At 40.1% G+C, this 20,948-nt stretch overlaps 1 protein-coding gene across 5 annotated transcripts in view; it reads left to right on the top strand.

The window, feature by feature from the left end:
* The window catches only part of LOC106088861 (uncharacterized), a 431,599-nt gene that overhangs the window by 242,224 nt on the left and 168,427 nt on the right, over positions 1–20,948 (top strand). The window lies entirely within an intron of this gene.

The raw sequence follows: 20,948 nt of genomic DNA, 5'->3' as shown, positions 1-20,948 counted from the left end.
CGAATCACATCGCGCCAGTCGGCGAGCACCACTGTGTGCGTCGGGAAATTGGGTCGCACTTGGGGTATTCGATCGGCTGGTATAAACGAGCGGCTGCTGCGTTAATAATGCCTCGGAATTTCCTCTCGGCCACTAGCACATCGATTGGCAAATGGTATACTAACTGAAGCCAGCCCAATCGGCCTTCTTCTAATTGATAAACGTCCAGCACTCAGAGGTTATGAGGTAAGGTGGTTGGTCGATGGTGAGAATAATGGGGAGGTGGTCTGACCCCAAAGAGATGATGGCTTGCCAGGATACGTCACTCAGGAGATCAGGGAATGCAATGGAAATGTATGGCGAGCTGCTGCAACTCCTCGAAATCCTAGTGAACAACGTGGAGCCTTCAATCTGATCTGCCAAAGTCATGCCATGCTGGTCCTTACCTAGGGGAGAATGCCATGAAATGTGATGCACATTTTAGAACCAGAACCAGATGATTATGGCCAGATAGTAACCCACTTATGTCGGGGTTGTAAGCTTGGCCATTAATTGGGACACAGCTACCAACCAGCGACATGTACACGTTGTATAGCTCTATTTCGGCTTCTATCCTCATGCACTCCATGTGGGGATAACTAGCGACCGGCCTGATCAAGATCAGAAATGTACTCACTTCATGCACCGGTTACACCTCACCGACACCGACCGATGATGGAGGTGGTTCTGGCGAACCGAACGGGACTAGAGTTCCGGGATGTGCCTCTCCCATGACGAATAAAGACGAACACCTGCCCACACACTGTGGCGGCAGCCCTTGCCGATGAAGGATTGCATCGGGTCAATCCGGTGCGTACAACCGGCTGCCATTGGATTGTAGGAGGACATTGATATAACGGTCGTGTGGATCACGGACGCCCTGATTTACTTGTTTAAGATTGAATATCCTAAAGCAAAGGAAGGGGCAATCAATGACGGCCATGGTGGACTCCACAACTAGTTGAAATAGGGAAGGGTTGCTGAAAACTTTTCAATAGGCCACAGAAGATCCTAGTCTCCCAACCTATTACGGCAGAGTACATTTAGAAGCCTGTGAATGTGGGGACAATGTCGAGTGAGGAAACACTGGAACTCCCGTATACACATTTCCTGGGAAATTATCCAAAGGAAATCATGGTACCAGCAGAGGTTGTCACTGATATGTGTTGTTGTTGTTGTAGTTGAAAGTCGAAACAGAAGTGTTTGTGCCAAATCAGATAATAATGGAGGCTTCCAGATGCTCTTGAAGTCGAATCCGAGAATCGGTTTATATGAGGGATATAACAGTTTATTGATCGATTTGGTTCATACTTGCAACGTATTTTAGAAGTCAGAAGGGAAGTCCTCGTGCCAAATTTCAATCAAACCCTGGGGCCTCTAGGGGCTCAAGAAGTCGGTTTTTATGAGGCTGTATTAGTTTACAGGGGCCCAAAAATTCACAATAGGGGATCGGTTTAGGGACTTTTTCAGTTTACAGTTCGATTCTTATCATATTCGAGATGAATGCTTGAATTCAAAACAGAAGTTCTTGTGCCAAGTTTCAGCCAAATCAGGTGAGAAAAAAATGATTCTATGGGCTCAAGAAGTCACTCGGTTTTTATGGGGCCTATATCAGTCTATAAACCGATTTGAACCATACTTGGCACGAATGTTGGAAATCAGACTGGAAATTCTTGATCCAAATTTCAGCCAAATTAGACGAAAATTTAGGCATCTATGAGCCGAAGAAGTCAAAACTGGATATTGGTTTATATGAAGACTATATCCAAATCTGAGCCAATATGGCCCATTTGCAATCCCCCCCATCCTATGGTGGTGGATATAAGAAACGCTTGACAAAAGTCAATGCAAGCCTCCAACTGTTTGGTAAATTCATTCAAGAACACTTCAAAGCCTTTCTCGTATTACTTAGATTTTGTCAACCTTGAAGTGAAGCATTTCAATTTTCCATATCTCGTCATTAGGTTGATAAGTAATCAGCATAAAAAAAACTCATACTAGTGCTCTCAAAAATGTAAAGCTTCTTGAAAGCTAAATGAAATTTTACCCAAGCTAATAGAGTCAGATAGTTAGCAAGTCATGTCATCTAGCTGCTAATGATGTTGGCAATTATAAACATTTATCCTCTTAATATAACTCATGATGACGATGATGATGATGAAATGATGAGATGATGTTGTGAAGTGGAAACAAAAAATCCTTAAGATTTGAGTCCTTGAGAGATAAATTTCTATTCTGGAAATTCATAAATATTTTTGCCACTATTGCCGAAATAGGGATACAAAGACGCCCATCTCCCAGCCATACTGGTAATCATTCATCCATGGGGCTCCATGACTTTATGCCTCCATGGGGGTGTTAACTATAAAAGAAGTTCAAAAAGGAGGCTGATGCCTGTAGGCCTTCGATATGCATGTGCCCCATCAGCAAAAGGCAAATTACTACAAATTTAATTAAAGCAAATAAATGATAATGGGGCAACATCAACTTGAACATCCTGCGCCTTTCCTGCAAGGACGCATATTTTCTTTAGACATATCCTTTGGAATTTCCCACTCTTTTGGTTTGCAAGGTGATTCAACAACAGCCAACCAGTCATTTTCCGTCTCTCCCTCTCGAGCTAACTGTCTGTCCGCCTGTCTCTTTTTTATTGCCAAGGTGTGTATGGGTCTTTTGCTGTTGTTGTTGTTAATGTTGCTGTCATATCCTCCATTTTCATTCTTGGGCTTTTGTGTAATTAAAATATTTTACTTTTGTTTGAACTTAAATTCAAATAAATGAAAACAAAGTATCCCTTCTAGAAGTCCCTGCCTCTAAAAAAACCAAAAAAAAGAAAACACAAAAGGAAGGTTTATGAATTGTTTCAGGCGTCATGGCAGTCACGAAATGCTTTGCAACTGACTACTTGGCCGAAAAGCGTGAAACCAAAAATCATATTTGAAATAATAAACAATGATTAAACATGAAATTATTAATGTAATTAAATTTGTTCATAAATATCAGTACCCAAGGCTAAGTGGACGCGTTTTAGGTACATAAGTCAATTATATAACCTTTTTGGGCCCAACTATCATAAGCAGTTTTGTAATTTGGCAAACAGGGTCCTAGGAAAAAAAGTGTAGAAACCAAAGCAATTTTTACCCATATTGCGGGCATATACTTTTGTTCCCAAAAAATCGATCAGCGAATCCATTATTGTAGCCACCACCATAGGATGAATGATATATTAATCCTGTTATTGTGTTTACTAGCATACATTGTTGGCTATTTCAGAACGTTTGTTCCATTAGCCGAACTCAGAATAAGATTTCCAAGCGCCTCGACCTTCTGCGCTCCAAATGTAATTTCTGAAAACCTAATTTCGAGGGGTCTTTTTTCATTTGGTCTTACCACTGAAGTTTTGGTCTTTCCCTTCAACGCAGATTTGTTACAAAAAATTTTTTATTCAAACACTCCAAGTACTCCCTCTTCAAATTTTCCACATGTCACTTTTTTGGCCCAAAAATGAACGGAATTTGATTTGAAGATATCAATCCGGATTTAGATATAGCTCCCATATATATCTTTCATAGGATATGCCATTTTATAGCTGTAGAAGACACAATTCAGCCCGATCCTTAGAAATTTGATTTGAAGATATCAATCCGGATTTAGATATAGCTCACTTGAGACCCACATTGACATGTTCGGTAAATATGTCCGATTTAGGGGTGTTTTGGAGGGTAAGGTGGTCGCGTAAACACTTAGCCCTGGAATCTATCGGCAACTTGCCCTACTCTCAAATATCAGTTATTTGAACCCCATATTGCCATTGGCCTCAAAATTGGATATCAAATACGTTTGCTAATCTCAAATAACTTTTATTTTAACCCCTTACTGCAAAAGTCAGCAAATATGTCCAGTTTGGGGTATGGGCCCTAAAAACTATCAATATCGAGCTCCACTCTCTTTAAAACCCAAATTGTCATGGTGAGCAAATACGTCCTATTCGCGGGTGGGACGTCGGTTAGACAGTTGGTCCCGAATGTTGATATCACATGCGTAATCTACACTCAATTACCTTTCATTTGAGCCCCATATTTCCATAGTCGAGAAACATGACCGTTTTGGGGCTGTTTTGAGGAATGGGGAGGCCATTCAGTGACTTGACCCTGAAAATATATACCAAATTCTTGTTCTACTCTTAAATATCCCTAATTTGAGCCTCATATTGCAATGATCAACAATTATGTCCCATTTGGGTTGTTTTATGGGGTTGGGATGGCCCATAAACACTTTTTCCCGAATATTGATATCAAGTTCGTGCTTTATTCCCAAAGACCTTCCATTTGAGTCCCATATTGCTATGGTCATAAATTTGTCCCTTTTGGGGGGTGTTTTGGGGAAGGGGTGGATCCCCAGAAACTTGGTGCCACATTTGGATATCAAAATCGTAATATACTCGCAAATACCATTAATTTGAGTCCCATATTGCCATGGTCAGTAAATATGTCCGATTTAAGGGGGTTGGGGTGGTCCCCCAAACACTTGGTCCGACAATTGGATATCAGATACATTTTCTAATCTTAAATACCTTTCATTTGAGTCCCATATTGTCGTGATTGGTGTATATATATATTTGGTAGGTTTTTGGTGGTGGGGCGCCCCCCCCTAGGTACCCCATCCGAAATTTTGAACCAAATTTTTGTTTGTAGGTTACTATAGAGAGCACATAAAATTTCGCTTCAATCGCACCACCCATCTCCGAGATCTGGCGTTTCTGAAAATTAGGGTTAGGGGGAGGGTCCGCTCCCCCTTACGATATCAAAAAATGTAGTATCCTATCTTCACCACGGGATCATTGTGCATCATCTGTTAAAATTTCAAGAAAATCTGTTCAGCCGTTTCTGAGTCTACAAGGAACACACAAACAAACAAACACAAATTGATTTTTATATATAAGATATAGTCCGACCTGAACCATTTTCAGTTTGGATGTGGCGAGGCATAATTCAACTCTCTGTTTCACAAAAATACGGGTAATAGATGAGACGGAAACAAGAAAGCGACGAGCTGATGCATACGCCTCAGCAGTGTCGCCACCGATCTTAAACAGCTCTTGCGGCAACCCATCGACTCCTGTTGCATTTATCTTTTTCAGCTCGGTCTGACTAGTTTGTGCACATTCTATACCATCATCGGGGATTTGTTCTGTGTGTATCCTAATCGCCGCCATTATTGGATAAAAGTAGCTGGAAAGGGTATTATTTTCATCACCTTACCACACCATTTATTTGTCTCTGAAGCAGGATGTGTTTGTACCAATGTCACCAGTTTGATGTTGAATACTTTGGAATAATTTCCGTACTTCATTCTTGCTACTAAATATCTCGATTCTCTTACACTCACGTCTTTTCGTTTCCTTTTTATACCCACCACCGTAGGATGGGGGGTATATTCATTTAGTCATTCCGTTTGCAACACAATTTCAATTTCCGACCCTACAAGGTATATATATTGGGTTGCCCAAAAAGTAATTGCGGATTTTTTAAAAGAAAGTAAATGCATTTTTAATGAAGCTTAGAATGAACTTTAATCAAATATACTTTTTTACACTTTTTTCTAAAGCAAGCTAAAAGTAACAGCTGATAACTGACCGAAGAAAGAATGCAATTACAGAGTCACAAGCTGTGAAAAAATTTGTCAACGCCGACTATATGAGAAATCCGCAATTACTTCTTGGGCAACCCAATATTTCGGATCGTCGTAAAATTCTAAGACAATTTAACAATGTCCGTGTGTCTGTCCGTCTTTCCGTCCGTCTGTTGTAATCACTCTAGAGCCTTCAAAAATTGAGATATTGAGCTAAAATTTGGCACAGATACGTCTTTTTGATGCACGCTGGTTAAGTTCATGAACGGGCCAAATCGGACCATATTTGGATATAGCTGCTATATACACCGATATTTATTTTTCATCCGATTTTGCTGAAATTTTAAACAGTGGGTAGTTTAAGGCTTTCCGAAAACTGACCCAAAAATGGTTTAGATCGGACTATATTTAGATATAGCTAGTATATAGACCGATCTCCCGATAAAGGGTCTGAAGACCATAACAGCTTTATTTTTTATTCGATTTCGCTGAAATTTGGAACAGTGCGCAGTTTTAAGCCTCCCAATATCCGACCCAAATGTGGTACAGATTGGACCATATTTAGATATAGCTGCCATATAGACCGATCTCCCGATTAAGGGTCTGAAGCCCATAAAAGCTTTATTTACCACCCGATTTCGCTGATATTTAAAATTATGGGTTATCTTAAGACTGCTGACATCTGACCCATATATGATTCAGATCGGACTATATTTAGATATAGCTGCCATATACACCGATCTCTCGATAAAGGGTCTGAAGACCATAAAAGCTTTATTTTTTATCCGATTACGATGAAATTTGGAATAGTGCGCAGTTTTAAGCCTCCCAATATCCTACCCATATATGGTTCAGATCTCCCATCGTCCGACCTAAATATGATTCAAATCGGACTATATTTAGATATAGCTGCCATATAGACCGATATGCGGATAAGGGTACTGAACCCCACAAAAGCTTTATTTATTTCCCGATTTCGCTGAAATATTTATATAAAATACATGTAAATGTATATCGGACTTTGTTTAGGTTGTGGTATTATCAATATTTAAAAATTGAATTGCTGGAAACCAGCCATTGCTTTCTCACAATATTTTGCTACGGAAACTGACTGAACCAGGTGGTGTATGATGTATGTATGTCCTATATTGGCTTAATTAGCGAATAGTAATCATACGCACATATGTACAGTGGTTATCGCCAAATGGCTTTTACACACCATATGGTATATCTTCATCTACTAGACAATAACCGTTGACATACGACACATTACAGTACATCTAATATGTAATTTTGACAAGGTTCTAAAAAGAATTGTATACCCTGCAACACCATTGTGGTGCATCGTATAATGGTATTGTTTATAACATCCAGAAGTTTGAGAAAAATACCAATTTATAAGTGTAGCTGTCGACCCAGAACCATTTTCCAATTCAGTTAAGCTATGTCCGCTTGTCTTTTCGTTCATCTGTCTGTTTGTCTGTCCATATTAACTTGTTTGTAATGTTCAGGTCGCAGTTTAAGTCCTATCGTCTTCAAATTTGGCACATATATCACTTTTTGGCTAGAGACGAAGTCTTTTGAATTTGGAATAAATTGGTTCTGAGTTCGTCCAAATTGAACTAATATTGCAATATTGTGGTCATATACAAACCGATTCTTACGAAATTTGACATGAAGGATTATTTTAAGACTCTCGAACTTCTTAGTCGAATTTCTTAGAAATCGCTTCTCACTTTACTTTAATTGGCTATGACAGAATATTTGTTCCACTAGCCGAATGTAGAATAGCGTTCCGAGCGCCTCGATCTTCTGCGCTCTTTCTAAAATCCCTGAAACCAAGTTTCGAGGGGTCTCCCACAACTTGATCTTTCCATCGGGCTTTTGGTCTTCCGGTTTGCATGTACCACTGTGTTTTGCCTTCAAAAGACTTCTTTGCTGGAGCTTCTTCATCCTGTATTTTGGTGCGTGTGAATATGCTATTGTCGTTATACAGCTCGTGGTTCATACGTCGCCTATATTCTCCATTAATGCAAACTGGTCCATATATTTTATGAAGAATCTTTCTCTCAAATACTCCAAGCACTTCCTTCACAAGTATCCATGCCACAGAACCATATAACAGCACGGGTAGTATCAGTGTCTTGTATAGTGTAATTTTCGTCTGTCGAGAGGTGGCCTTGTTTCTTAACTGCTTACTTAATCCAAAGTAGCATCTGTTTGACAGTATTATTCTTCGCTTTATCTCGAAACTGGTCCCATTCGATTCGGTTACGACGGTGCCGAGGTAGATAAGGTTACTGACTATATCAAAGTTGTGGTTCCCATCTTTCTCCATGTTCTTTATCTGCTCGGTTGTGAAAGGCTTTTTGGGAGTTGAAACCATCCATTTCGTCTTATCTCCATTTACTGCCAGACCCATTTTCACTGACTCCCTTTCGATTCTTTCAAAGGCTGCAGTTACTACTTCCGGTGACCGACCTATGATGTCGATGTCGTCGGCAAAGGCGAGTAGCATGTGTTCTCTTTTGATTAGTGTGCCATATCTATTCCCTTCTGCATCTCGTATAATCTTCTCCAGCAGGATATTAAAGAGATCACACGTTTCAGACATCCAGACTTGTCTGAAACCTCGTTTGGTATTAAATGGTTCGGAGAGATTCTTTCCTATTCTTACTGAGGAACGCGTATCAGCAAGTGTCATCCTGCAGAGTCTTATTAATTTTGCAGGTTTGAAATACCTTTGAACATAAAAGAGTATCGAAGGCGGCTCTGTAGTCAACAAAGAGATAGTAGGTGTTTATCTGTACTTCTCGGGTCTTTTCCAGGATTTGGCGCAGTGTGAATATCTGGCCCAGGGTGGATTTACCGGTCGAAAGCCGCATTTATAGGGCCCAATTATCTCATTGACTTCAGGTTTTAATCTTTCGCACAGTACGCTCGAGAGTATCTTGTATGCCATGAGGAGGAGACTTAGTCCTCTGTAGTTGGCACATTCCTTCTTGTCTCATTTCTTGTGTACGGAACATAGTACGCTGAGGTTCCAATCATCGGGTATGCGTTCTTCTATCCAGATTGCGCAAATAAGCTGATGCATACGCCTTATCAGCGTACCGCCTCCGGTTTTAATAGTTCAGCGGGTAACCCGTCGGCTCCTGCTGCCTTGTTGTTCTTTAGTCGGGTCACTGCTACTTGGACCTCATTCTGACTAGGAGGTAAACATTGTATACCATCATCAGGAATTGGTTCTGCGGTATCCTCTTCGCGGCCAACGTCGGACACGAGCAGTTGGGTAAAATGTTCATTCCATATCCTCAGCATGTTATTTGTGTCAGTTACCAGATTTCCTTCTTTTTCCCTTCCGGAGGATGTGCCTGCACCAAAGCCAACGGTTTGATGTTTAATTTTTTTTGGTAGAATTTCCCGACTTCATTCTGACTTCTGTACATCTCAATTCGCTCACACTCACGTCTTTCCATTTTCTTTTTCTTTCTGCGGAATAGATATTTCTCCTCTCTCCTTTTCTCCCGATACCTCTGCTTCATCTGGCGCGTTGCTACTGATTGTAGGGTTGTTCTATGTGCCGCATTCTTGGCTTCAGTAGCATCTCGACACTCTTGCTGTAGTGTCAGATCGTATTTTCCTTGCCATGTTCGAACGGGTGCGAACCTTTGCTGCAACAAGGTAATGATTCGAATCTATATTCGCTCCACGGATCGATCGTACATCTAACACGCTGGATGAATGCCTTCCATCTATCACAACGTGATCAATTTGTTCTCGTGTTTTGATCGGGTGACAGCCATGTGGCTTTGTGGATATTTTTATGTTGAAATCTAGTGCTACTAACTACCATGTTTTTTGCCGCGGCGAAATCTATCAACCTCAACCCATTACTGGACGTTATCTTGTGGAGGTTCAACTCTCCAACTGTTGGATCAAAAATGTCTTCCTTCCCTATCTTCGCATTAAAATCTCCCATAACGATTTTAATATTATGGGCGAGGCAGCGGTCATTTTCTCTCTCTAAGCGCTCATAGAAAATATCCTTGGTCTGCTCGTCTTTGTCTTCTGTCGGCGTATGGGCACAAAGAAGGCTGATGTTGAAGAATTTGGCTTTTGTGCGTATTGTGGCTAGCCTCTCATCCACCGGAATAAAGCTGGAAACAAGGTGTTTCAGTATCCGACTAACCACAAATCCACAGGCAAATTCATGCCTTGTGTTATGGCAGCTATAGTAGTATAGTTCGTCACCGTTTGGTGTTTTAGTGACGCCATTTCCAGTCCGTTGCACTTCCTGTAAGGCGGTAATATATATCTGCCTTGTACTTCTCTAATACATCCGCCAGCGCGTATACTCTATAAAGAGTGCGCACATTCCAGGTGCAGATCCGCAAATCATGGTCTGTTTTCGTTTGCGTGGGTCGTCAACGTTGGGTGGGGGGTCCGTTTTTACTATTCCTTTGTTTCTCATAGTAGTTCTCATAGTTTACCGGGGGCGGGTTACTGGCCCAGTGCCCCAACCGCATGGGTTTTGTGGGATTGCACATGTATCCCACGTTGTGACTAGCCGCTTGCTCCAATATCCGACGCTCGCCTCCAGCCGCCCCTAATCAGGGAACAGATGCAGATGTTGGCCATTGGTTATTTGAAGGCGCCAATAACTCGCCTTGTCATCTCGAGTATCATTGGCACTGACTCCTCACTGAGACTCTCCTCTCAAAAATCGCTGACTACCCGCGGCCGCATTCGCAGCTACTCCACATAAAAATGGAGCTTTCCACCATCCGCAACCTGTGGACGAAAACTTTCAGCTAAGCTTCCGTGATAACGATGGACACCGCACAAATCGGAGCTCAAAGTTCCAGCCTGTGTGGTGCTCATAGTTATCCCGTGTCGGCCGGGTAGAAATCGCTTCACTTTGAGCAATATAAATGACAGACAGATAGACGGACAGACAGATGGACAAAAAAAGAACAAACAGACGGACAGACAGGCAGACGAACAGACAGATGGGCTGACGGATTGACGCACACCGCTAAATCGAATTAAAAAATGATTCTGAGTCAACCCTAATACTAATCAATGTGTCAATCTCTCTCTTCCTTCTGGGTGTTACAAACAAATGCACTAAATATCAATACCAAAGTAAAATTGTATGATATACAAATTTTTGTCAATTTTAAGTTTAGTAAACTTTTGTAAAAATTTAATTTATTTTCTAAATAAGAACACTTGGTTTCTTTCCATGCCATGCCATTATTGTCTTGCTTGCTATTTTGGAGGGAAATCTTGAAACATGGTTTACCAAAGGTCCTTGTTTGGTGTAGTTTTTCCCACATAAGTAATTATACCAGTAACCTTTGCCTTGCTTCATGCTTCCTACTTTTATTTTTGTCCGGCATAGCAATTTTGTCATACATCCATTTCGGTTTGTTAACATTTTTCGCCATTCCTTGTTTTTGGTACACTGAAAAAATTGTTTAAATAATTTTAATGTTGCGAGCCAAAGCTTAGAAAAACATAAATTAAAGCAAACATTCCCTTTGATGAAAAATATTTTCCTTCATATTGAGGATTTTTTATTTTAAATGGTAGTTCAATAAATCCTAAACTTTGCGTCTTCATTGAGAGTTAGGAAATTGAACTTGGTACAGGACAATATTGAACCGTATTTAAAGCCGTCGGTAATGGCTTCCTTCGATTTATTCCGAGTTTTCTCAGAGATTGCACTATTCGAGTCGTTATAGATGGGTTCTTATCCTATAAGCATAAATTGACCGCAGGTGTACCCCAGGGCCCTGATCTTTCTCCTTCTCTTTTTCTAATTTTCATCAATGATCTGTTGGGTCAGACATCGAATTCGATGTACTTACTTGCGGATGAAAGTAATCACGGTCATTCATACTTTTGCGACCATAGGCCGAGTCTTCGAGAGATTGAGGACAAGAGGCGGGTTATGGACGATATACTCTGCCAGGATTTGCTGGCCATTTCTGAGTGGGGTCGAATGAATCGAGTAGATTTTAATGCACGGAAGACTCAGTGCTGCTTTTTGTCACACAAACGATTTGTTGACCCATTACGATCGTCTTTGTCTATTAACGGTATAGATGTTAAGCAATCAGAAGCTTTTGATGTTCTGGCCATGAAAATACAAAGTGATATCCGTTGGGCGAAACATGTATTTGACTTCCTTAAAAGGTGTAAGAATTACTTTACTCCGTCTGATCTTCTTAACATCTACACCATTTTCATAAGGCCGAAAATTGAGTACAAATCATATGTATGGGCTGGAGCTTCAAAATCATCCCTGGAGCTACTGGACCGTGTACAGAGGAGAGCTATGGCGTTGATTGGGGACAGTGGGGTATCCAACTCTATTGCCTCCCTTCATCATCGTCGCAATGTGGGTTGTTTGGCGCTGTTCTATCGGTACTTTCATGGTGTGTGTTCGTCTAAAATTAGTCTTCTTATTCCTGATGTAAGGATGTATGTCACTGATACTAGACATTCCAGGAACTCACACCCATTTGTAATTGATTGGCCAGCGGACCGCTCAATACATTATAGAGAGAATTCTTATTTCGCCCGAACCGTTCGTATGTGGAATCGACTTCCGACTAACGTTTTTCCCACCTACCTACATCCTTTTCCCCCCTCTCCAATTCCTAATTTCCTCTCGCCAACGCAATGCACTGCTTTCATAGGGGACATCCCCTAAAAAATTATGCAAAATAGCCTTACAAATAAAAGCGTCTTTAAATGTTTAGATTTTATACTCACCACCATAGAATAGAGGGTATATTCATCAAGTCGTTCCGTTTGTAACACATCGAAATATCCATTTCCGAACCTACAAAGTACATATACTTCCGATAGTTGTAAAATTCTAAGACGATTTAACGATGTCCGTGTGTCTGTCCGTCAGTGTGTCCGTCTGTTATAATCACGTGTGTCCGTCGTTAAAATTTGAGATATTGAGCTGAAATTTTGTACAGACTCGTATTTCTTCTTTACGCAGGTTAAGTTCTTAAATGGGCCACATCGGACTATATTTGGATATAGTTGCCATATAGACCGATCTGGCGATTTAGGGTCTTCAGCCTATAACAGGCGTATTTATTCTCCGATTTTGCTGGAATTTAACATAGTGAGTTTTATTAGGCCCGCGAATATCCGAACCTAAAATGGTCCAGATCGGAACATATTTGGGTACAGCTGCCATATAGACCTATGTGCCGATTTCGGGTCTTAAGCCTATAACAGGCGCATTTATTACCAGATTTCGCTGAAACTCGAAACTGTGGGTTGTATCAAGACTCCCAACATCTGTACCGATTATGGTCCAGATTGGGCTATATTTAGATATAAGTGCTTTAGAGACCAATCATCAGCTTTAGGCCTGAAGAACTTAAAAGGCGTATTTATTCTCCGATATTACTGAAATTTTAAACAGTGAGTTGCACTAGGGGTCTCTACATCCGATCCGAATATGGTGTATATCGGAACATATTTTCATATAGCTGCCATATAGACCGATATGCCGATTTAGGGTCTTAAGCCTATAACAGGAGCATTTATTATCCTATTTCGTTGAAACTCCCAACAGTGAGTTTTATTAGGCCCATCGATATCCGAACCCCAAATAATCCAGGTCGGAGCATATTTGGATATAGACCGATCTGCCGATTTTGAGTCTTAGGCTTATAACAGGCGCATTTATTACCCGACTCCGCTGAAATTTGGAACAGTGAGTTGAATTAAGACTTCTAATATCTGTTTCGAATAAGGTCTAGATCGGGCTATATTTAGATATAGCTGTCATAGAGACCAATCTGCAGCTTAAGGGCATAAAGACCATAAAAGGCCTAAAGACCATAAAAGGAAAAATCGATAATTTTGGATCAACTTTTCTTTTAGTGTATTTAGGAGCTCGTCGGTGCTCATTATGAAATGTTAAATTGAGTTATGCTTCCGTTGTTGTAAGCCACTAATTAAAAAATTGCACAATTTTATTTAAATGAAATGCTCTAGCAGAAGCGAAAAATTAAATTTCATAGGGCGAAAAACGAAAAAAAAAAAATTCTGTGACATTTGCAAGGAAATGAAAGAAAATGGGATTGAGCTTAGGAAAATTTGCATTTTTTCTATTTGGGTCGTTTAATTACTTTCTTACACAAAAAACAGTAAGGAAGGCAAAAGTCGGGCGGAGCCGATTATATAATACCCTACACCTACTCTACAACTTTAAATTCGGGCAATATATAAATATACATGTATATGAGAGCTATATCTAAAATTTGAACCGACTAATAAACAGATCGTTTGAAAATTGTTGTTACTACGGCTATATAAGTGCAAATCTGGCGATAAATATGTATGGGTGCTACATCCAAATCGGAACCGATTTTGATGAAATCTGGCACATATGTTAGGATCAGTAACAAAACAATCCGTGCCAAATTTTTTGCAGATGGGTTACAAATATGAGGCGCATTTATTGTCCGATTTTGCCAAAATTTGGGACAGTGATTTATGTTAGGCCCTTTGACATTCGTCTTCAATTTGGCCCTGATCGGTCCAGATTTGGATAACTGCCATATAGACCGATCTCTCGCTTTAAGGTTTTGGGCCCATAGAACGCACATTTACTGTCCGCTGTCATCAAAATTTGGGAGAGGGAGTTAAGTTAAGCCCTTCGACATACTTTTACAATATGACACAGATCGGTCCAGATTTGGATATAGCTGCCATATAGACCGATCTCTCGATTTAAGGTTTTGGGGCCATAAAAGGCGTATTTATTGTCCGATTTCGATGCACGTTAGGGCAGTATGTTGTGGTGGGACCTTGGACATTATTCTTCAAATTGGCCCAGATGGGTCTAGATTTGGATATAGCTGTCATATTGACCGATCAGCCGATTCAGGGTCTTAGGCCCATAAAAGAGACATTTATTATCCGATTTTGCTGATATTTGGGACAGTGAGTTGTGTTAGGCCACTCGACATCCTTCTGCAATTTGGTCTAGATCGGTTCAGATTTGCATATAGCTGCCATATAGACCGATCTCTAGATTTAAGGTCTTGCGCCCATAAAAGGCGCATTTATTGTCTGATTTTGCCAACATTTCGGACATTGAGTTGTGTTAGGCCTTTCGACATTATTCTTCAGTTTGTCTCAGATCTCTATGAAATTCACCAGTAATGCTGAGAGTCATAAGAAAATCCTTCCTGCCAAATTTCGAGAGAATCGGTTAACAAATGAGCACTTTTTTGCAATATTTCTTAAAATCGGTCGAACATATACATGGGAGATATATCTAAATCTGAACCGATATTTTCCATTTTCAATAGGCTTTGTCTATAGACCGAAAATCATGCCTGTACCAAAATTTTGAAACGATCAGATGAAAATTGCGACATGTATTGGTTGCCCAAAAAGTAATTGCGGATTTTTCATATAGTCGGCGTTGACAAATTTTTTCACAGCCTGTGACTCTGCTTCTCTCTCTCTTTAGCTTGCTTTAGAAAAAAAGTGTAAAAAAGTATATTTGATTAAAGTTCATTCTAAGTTTTATTAAAAATTCATTTACTTTCTTTTAAAAAATCCGCAATTACTTTTTGGGCAACCCAATAGTTTGTAAACAAATTAACATGGACAGACAAACACAAAGACAGACACAGGGACAGACACAAAGACAGACAGACGGACATAACTAAATCGAATCAGAAAGTGATTCTGAGTCGGTCGGTATTCTTATTAATGGGTCTATCTTTCCTCCTTTTGGGTGTTACAAACAAATGCACTGAACTAAAATATCCTGTACCACAGTAGTGGTGTATGGTATAAAAATTAAAAGGGGAGTTTTTAAACTGCACGTGGATTGGGGTCAAGAAAAGACCAAACTTGACTTTAGTCCAAAAAGTGTTATAATATAAGTAACAGGGTAGTTATTTGTAATTCAGATCTTAGCCTTTTTCTATTCCAACTAGAACTTCTTTACAAAGTAGCAGTTTTTCCCAACAACGTATACATAGTTGTGTTTTTTATCATAAAATTTCCCACAAACTGAATCTCATTTTCATTGGCACCAACACCCCTTTTCCTGCCTGCCTTCAAAGGATATTGATAAATATGCATATCAAGATTGATAGATGGTACTCTACATCAGCATGTAGTTCGGATATATGCACAACTATGGCCATACACTGGGGGACAACATTGTTTGCTCATCGCCAATTCAACACCAATCATAACAATGACAACAAAAACAACAACAACGACAACTATGTTGTTACTTTATTGGCAACCATCTGCAATGCTATACACTGGACAAATGTTTGCACAAGGACATGCCAAGCACCTCTGGCATTTCTTCAAACAACAACAACAAAGTTGAATTTAATATTGACAGCATATTTATGGTCAATATGAACAAGGGGCAGCGACCATCAAGCCATCACCATCGTCAACACAGTTCGTTCTCATCATTCGCCTTTTTGGTCATGATTTGTTAAGAGGACATTCTCAACTGGCCAGGACAAGTATTCAATCATTTTGACAAATTGGCCACTGGGAAAACATCGAAAAAGAAAAATCACATCAATTTACAATGCGACGATTATTATGTACAAAGTGTGTTTGTTAAGGAAGGTAAACAAACATGGGGCACAAATTTCGTCCCTATGCCAAAGTCTAGAGTGGCCTTAGCCAATTTACCGTTTGAAGCCTTCAAATGCCAAAGCCTAAACCAAGGTTTCGATAAAAATGGGTTAGCCCTCTTGTACTCAAGCATTGTGTATGTGTATGGCTGTTAAATTTTGTTGACCACTCAGTTGATTGGTCACCGTCTGCTTCAACTAACAATTGTTGAACGAAATGTCCGAAACAACATTCCACAAATGGTCAATTCTCGTTTCGTTTTGGCTTGACCATGAGCCATTTCAATGCCTCTACACACATGCATGCAGCGAGGCATTTTGGTCGATACGTACAACAGCGGTGCGTTCAAAATGGTTTGATTTTATTAATTCATGACCAAAGGACATTAATTGCGATTTAACGAATTCCCTACTGAATATGTCGTCGTCATTAAATGTTGGCTGTGGCCAAGATGAACAGCCAGTTGGCCTATGGCTGGAAATAAAGGATTGTTTGCGTGTGAATGTGTGCCATCAACTTGCAAATGAACCGTTAATTTATGAAAAAGGAATAACTTTGTTTTTACCCCCACCACGCCCCCAATCAAAACTCCACCCTCTCTCCTGCCAGCCGCCCACTACTTAGTTACACACATACTATTCTATGGCGTTCGCTGGCTAAGTGAATTTCCTCTCATACATTATTTTCTTTCACATTAACAAATGTCCTTTGACCTTTTGTGTGCATTGCGGGAATTAATCATCACAGTAAAGAAGAAAATTCCATAGCTGATAGAAAATTCTGAAATTGTATTAAAATTAACAATAACAAATTACGTGCCATAATTAGCTTTGCGACATTACCATGCGATCGTCATTATACGCAAGAGTTGGTTTTATGTTCGCTTTTATAGCCACATGTTTAAGGCTTTTGTGTTTGATTTCACCTTTAAAAACGGCATATTTAATTTTGTCCTTCATAATCGCCAAAAAATCCCCCACACACACACAATTTAAGTAACAGAGGAAAACATTTAAGAATGAAGAGGAAAAATGAAAAAAAATTTGAAGAAGAGTTTGTGGTGGAGCAGCCGTCCTATAACATTGAGGTCTTTTATTTAATTTGGATATTTGATTGGTATCAAATGTGTGTTCTGCTCTCAAAGATCTTCCATTTGGGTCCCATATTGTTCCGATCGAACCACATGTTCGATTGGCTGTTCTTTTGGGGATGCAACAACCCTCCCAGAAACTTGGCGCCAAATTTGGACGCTATCGAAAAGGCGACCTAAATCCAGTAGAATCGTTATAAGACGAGAGGAGTATGGTAGGGTAAGAACGGTACTATTACAGAACACATAGGGGCAACGTGTCTTGGGCGAATTCGATTGACGATTCGGAGATATGAGATATATTTACAGACTTTTTTCACAGCAGTCATACCAAATTGTCCTCCAGTTCCAAAAATGACTTATGACGTTAATAGGATGAATTTCCATTATTTCCCTCACGGAGGATGAGGTGGTGTTAAAGTCATCGAAGAGTTCCAAGACATCAGTGCTGGGTGGTGTACCGGCGTATATTCTTATATCTTGTGCCTACGAACTATATAGACCACTTAAGGCCATATTCAATGATTCACTATCTTCTCGATGTTTTCCTCATTCCTGGAGGTCAAGTTATATAATTCCTTTACATAACAAGTAAAAAGGCTTTTAGTTCGGCCGGGCCGAACATTGGATACCCACGTCCTATGGTATATATGTAAACCACATTTGGTCATAATCTGGTGAAGATTTATGCCCCCATAGCAGTTGTATCGAAATAGGGTCCGAAATACAGTCCTTTGTTCCTTTATACAAGCCATTGTTCAATATTGTAAAACAAAATATTGGACTTTTTGGTAGCTATACCCAAATATAGACCGCTCCCATAAACCATAAACGACACGGATGTCGAAAAGCCTAACATAAGGCACTGTGTCAAATTTCAGCGAAATCGCATTATAAATGCGCCGTTTATGGGGCCAAGATTTTAAATTGAGAGATCGATCTATATGGCAGCTATATTCAAATCTGAACCGATCTGGGCCAAATTCAAGAAGATTCTCGAAGGCCCTAACACAACTCATTGTCCTTAATTTCGGCGACTTTGGACAAGAAATGCGCCTTTTATGGGCCCAAAACCTTAAACCGTAATGTCGGTCTGTAAGGCAACTATATACAAATCTGGATCGATCTAAGCCAAATTGCAGAAAGATGTCAAAGCCCCTTATACAACTTACTGTCCTAAATATCGTCAACTTCGAACAAGAAATTCGCCTTTTATGGGCCCAAAACCTTAAGTCGAGAGCTCGGTCTATAAGGCAGCTATATCCAAATCTGGACGAAAAGCATGTTGAAGGGATTTAGGCAACTCACTGCCCCAAATTTTGGCGAAATCGGACAATAAATGCGCCTTTTATGGGCCCAAGACCTTAAATCAAGAGATTGCTAAACACGGCAGCTATATTCAAAGCTGGGCCAAATTGCAGAAACATGTCGAGGGACCTAACATAACTCACTGTTCCAAATTTCGGCGACATCGGACAATAAATGCACCTTTATTGAGTCTAAAAACTTAAATCGAGAGATCAGTCTATAAAGCAGCTATATCCAAATCCTAATCAATCTAGGCCAAATTGAACCAGGATATCGAAGAGCCTAAAACAACTTTTTTCAAAAATTTTGGCAAAATCGGACAATAAATGCGCCTTTTATGGTCCTAAGACCTTAAATCTAAAGATCGGTCTATATGACAGATATATCCAAATCTAGATCGATCAGGGCCAAATTGAAGAAGGATGTCCATTGGCCTTACACAACTCACTATCCCAAATTCCAGCAAAATCGGATAATAAATGTGGATTTTATGGGCCCAAGACCGTAAATCGGCAGATCGCTTTATATGGGGACAAGATATAGTCCGTTATAGCCCGTCTTCTAACAAACCAATCTCCCGGTTGTGCTTCTTGAGCCTCTACAATTGTTATCCGAATGGACTGACTGACTTACACCATGACTTCTACAATGTTCAGCATTCAATTCATTTATAGTCCGAATTGGACTATAACTTGATATATCTTATTCATTATTCTTCGTTTGTCTAAAAGAGACACCATGCAAAGAACTCGATAAATGCTATCCATAGTGGAGGTTATATAAGATTCGGCCCGGCCGATCTTAGTACACTCTTACTTGTTTTATATTAACCTTCTCCACCACTTTAAGTCATTTCATAACGTCATCAATTTGCGGCATATGCTCTTTTATAGAATTCGCCTAAGACATTGTCCTCTTTCAAGGGAAGCTGAACAACAAATCTTCCGTTGGCATTCTTCATCGTTGTACCTGAATATATCTCTTTTTTTCTCATCTATATTGGGAATAACATCTGCCTCGATTTCTTCAATCTCCCAAAATCTTTTGTATTTCCGTTGTCAAGTTAATTGATCGGTTTTGTTGGGGATGGCGGACAGCTAATGCTTCAGATGACATCAAACCCAACGTTGTATACTGTCCCAGTATACTATTTCTCTTTCCCGCACGGGGTAGCTGTTAGCACCACGCAGGCCGGAATATTGAGGTCCGATCTGTGTGGTGTTCATTGCTGTCACGAGAAACTTAGCTGCTACCGGACGCGTCCACAGATTGCGGATAGTGGAATGCTCCATAAGGAGTAGCTGCAATGGCAGTCGCGGACAATCAGCGGTATCGAACGGAAAGTCTCAGTGAGGGGCCGGGCGGCACCGGCTCTTGCACAAATATTGAGTGCCTATGATGCTCGATATGGCAAAGCGAGTTGTGGGCACCTTTGAATAACCAATGGCCTCGTTGTTCCCGCGACGATAGTCCTTTGGATCGAAACGAGCTTGCTCACCTTCAGGAGCTTGACGAGGATCGCCACCTCCACATGGCTACCACAACCATTTCTCTTCACGATATCGTTCTTGATGATGTCCCACCAGGACTAGGTCAATGCGTTAATTTTTGTAGTAATTCGGATCAGCTAATTTGAATTTTCTCTAATGCGCAGGATCATCATTATACTCGGAACCTAATCATACTGACGCCATCGTTCGTAATACCAGAGCTTCCTTGATGTTTTTTTCCCATGTTGATGGACGTTGTATAAAGATTCGAGCCACAAAAATTGCATTTCATATCGCTCTTACATCTTGAACTTATTCTTTTGGCAATAGGTACTAGTTACCTTGCTCATAAAAGGTTTCTGCTGCCTTGGGTTGAATTCCGAATTCGATTTACTCGTAACTGCATCTAAATTTTGGTATATTTCTTCCAAAAATTCTAAAATGTCTTATAGATCCTGGATTTCCTTGGACCTCTTGGTGAATTGCTCAAACAATAACAAGTCCAATTCGCGAATTATAAAGAGTGCTTTTTTAAGAGCTATAGAAAAGCTTATTTAATGTTTGAAGATTATTTCATGCAAATGTTGACCGTGTCTGCGCCTCAAATGGTCTATCCGCTTAGTCCAATTTTTGGCATACACTTTCCAACATTTCGGCCGATATCTCAAGAATAAATGCTTCAACCTTGTCAATTGAAGCGGGCTTGTCTGCATAAAAGCCACACAAAAAATTGTCTAAAGGCG

The sequence above is a fragment of the Stomoxys calcitrans genome, chromosome 2, assembly GCF_963082655.1.
Source record: "Stomoxys calcitrans chromosome 2, idStoCalc2.1, whole genome shotgun sequence".
Taxonomy (NCBI): domain Eukaryota; kingdom Metazoa; phylum Arthropoda; class Insecta; order Diptera; family Muscidae; genus Stomoxys; species Stomoxys calcitrans.
Note: the sequence above shows the minus strand (reverse complement) of the source record. Positions and strands in the feature narration are given on the sequence as shown.